Consider the following 2,500-nt stretch of genomic DNA (forward strand, 5'->3'; position numbering starts at 1 on the left):
TTTCAGAAGCGGGCGCGTTTGTGCAGCTCAGTCTGTGATACGGAGACGCCCCGCTGCAACCAAAAGGGAATCGGGTTAACAGTCCCGAACCCGGCTACGGAGATCGGCTCTTCGGAGCCCAGTGCGGCAACGCAAACCAGCTCGGAGACGCCGATGGGAGCCCCGGGAAGAGTTTTCTTTTCTCTGTAAGGAGATCGAGTCCCTGGAATGGGTTCACCCCGAGATAGGGACGGTGGCTCCGTAGAGCAGTGCGGCTCTTGCGCTGTCCGGTGCGCTCCTGTCGGCCCTTGAAAATCCGAGTGAGGGAGTGTGATTTTCGTGCCGGACCGTACCCACATCCGCAGCAGGTCTCCAAGGTGAACAGCCTCTAGTCGATAGACCAATGTAGGTAAGGGAAGTCGGCAAAACGGATCCGTAACCTTGGGAAAAGGATTGGCTCTGAGGGCTGAGCCGGTCGGGCTGGGGTCCAGAAGCAGGAACGGCACTGCACCGGGACTGGGCGAGGCTCGCCGCCGTAAAAAGCGGTGCGGCCGAGCCCGGACCAGCGTCGGGACCTTCCTGTGGAAAGCCACAGCTGTGCATTTTCCGTGGGCTTCGCGCCTGAGGTTCTTGCTTCGGCCGGCAGAAAACAGCCAACTCAGAACTGGCACGGACCGGGGGAATCCGACTGTCTAATTAAAACAAAGCATTGCGAGGGCCGTTGATCGGTGCTGACGCAATGTGATTTCTGCCCAGTGCTCTGAATGTCAAAGTGAAGAAATTCAAAAAAGCGCGGGTAAACGGCGGGAGTAACTATGACTCTCTTGTGGGGAGAAGTCCAAGTATCACCTGCTCGTGGTTCCCCCTGCCACCTTTACCGGTGCAACGATACTGGCAACCTTGAGCGCCAAAGACTGTTCTTTGGTTGCTTATCAAACGCTTGGCTTATGGCGAACAGAAAACCTGATGAAAACGCCTGCCGAGTGACAGGCGCACCAAGCGTGGGGCCGAGAGAGGCCAGGAGAGCCGCGCGCTCCAATGCGACCGCTGGAGGGAGTTCCCCCAGGCAGGAATCATTCCAGTGTTGGGTCTGCGACAAGGCGTTTCGCACAGAGAAGGGTCTGAAAATTCATAAAGCAAGGATGCGTCATAGGGATGAAGATGTGCAAATGGCGCAAGCTCCAGAAGGCAAATTTGAAGGGAATGAAGGAGCGAGAGAACACAATGCGGAGAAAGAGGGATCTGAAGGCATCGATGTTGATGTTCACGGATGTGAACGAGCTGAAACTATTGCAGAATTGATGGAACCCGAGAGCCCTGAGGGTAATGACCCTAAAGGCCAGGACGGTATTCATGCCACAGTACTGCCAATGGTTATTGAGCCAACGGCCACGGCTTGTACGTGGGTTGAACGCACTGAAGGCACATTATGCTATGCTCATATGGCCCCCTCTGCTTCCCCAGCTCCCCTTGGTGGTAGGTCGGTGAAGGCGCGCGCTTCAGCCGACAGCCATGGGGTGTCAGCCTGGGTAATGACAGGGGCAAGGCCTAAGGACAGGCGGGTTATTAACTCCCTACCTGACCAAGCGTCTGTTGATGCTGCGGAGGAGCCAAGTTCAAACGTGGCTTCATACGCTGATTCAGGGGAGCCAGTTCTTGGTGCAACCCCTGCGGTCCCCTCCGGTCAACCAGCTCCCCTTGGCACTGATGCGGCGAATGCGCGCGATTCTGCTGACAGTGTCCATGTGGGGTCAGTCTGGATGTCTACGGGGGTAGGACCTAGGGTCAGGAGGAAGTTCGTACTTCCACCCGACTTACGTTCGTCCGATGACGAGGACGAGGGAGGTGAACCTGTGTTCTGCGGGTCGCCCCCCGGAGAAATCACTCAAAGGAGCAGCATGCCAAAGCGTTCGGGCAACAAGCCCACAGAGGAAGGTTCTGAGAACGGAGCAGCTACCGGCTGTTCCGAAAATGCCGCCCCGGCTGACGCGAATATGACAGGCCACATATCAACCATGACAACGACATTCCAATGTCCAGAATGTACTGCAACCTTTGGTAGCAAGATTGGCCTGAGCCAGCATCGCCGGCATCGGCATTTTGAAGAATACAACGAAGATGTGAATCTGGCCAGACTCAAGCCCAGATGGAAAAAGGAGGAGGAGTACCTGATGGCAACTAAGGAGGTTGAATTAAGATCCCAGAAGGTCCGGGACATCAATGCACAGCTACTAAGAGCGTTTCCGCACCGCACGCTGCACAGCATTAAATCGCACAGAAGGCAGGAAGGTTACAAGAGGCTGGTGGAAGACCTACAGAACAGACTCTACCCAAGAAGCACTCAGGAGGTGCTAGCCGACATTGGGGAGCAAGCTGTTGAGGACGCCTCCCTGGTCATCCCCGAGGTAAATCACCGTGAGGTGATTGAGGCTGAGCTAAGAGGTCTAACAACAAAACCTCCGCCAAGAGCGTACCAAGCATACAAGCTATGGGAGCTTGCAAAGAGATTCCTCGACAGGGA

The 2,500-nt window shown here is 55.8% G+C and overlaps 1 pseudogene; it reads left to right on the plus strand.

Annotated features, from left to right (window-relative positions):
- The window catches only part of LOC142791767 (large subunit ribosomal RNA), an 8,304-nt pseudogene that overhangs the window by 1,916 nt on the left and 3,888 nt on the right, over window positions 1-2,500 (plus strand).

This window comes from Rhipicephalus microplus, unplaced genomic scaffold (assembly GCF_043290135.1).
Source record: "Rhipicephalus microplus isolate Deutch F79 unplaced genomic scaffold, USDA_Rmic scaffold_188, whole genome shotgun sequence".
NCBI classification, from domain to species: Eukaryota; Metazoa; Arthropoda; class Arachnida; order Ixodida; family Ixodidae; genus Rhipicephalus; species Rhipicephalus microplus.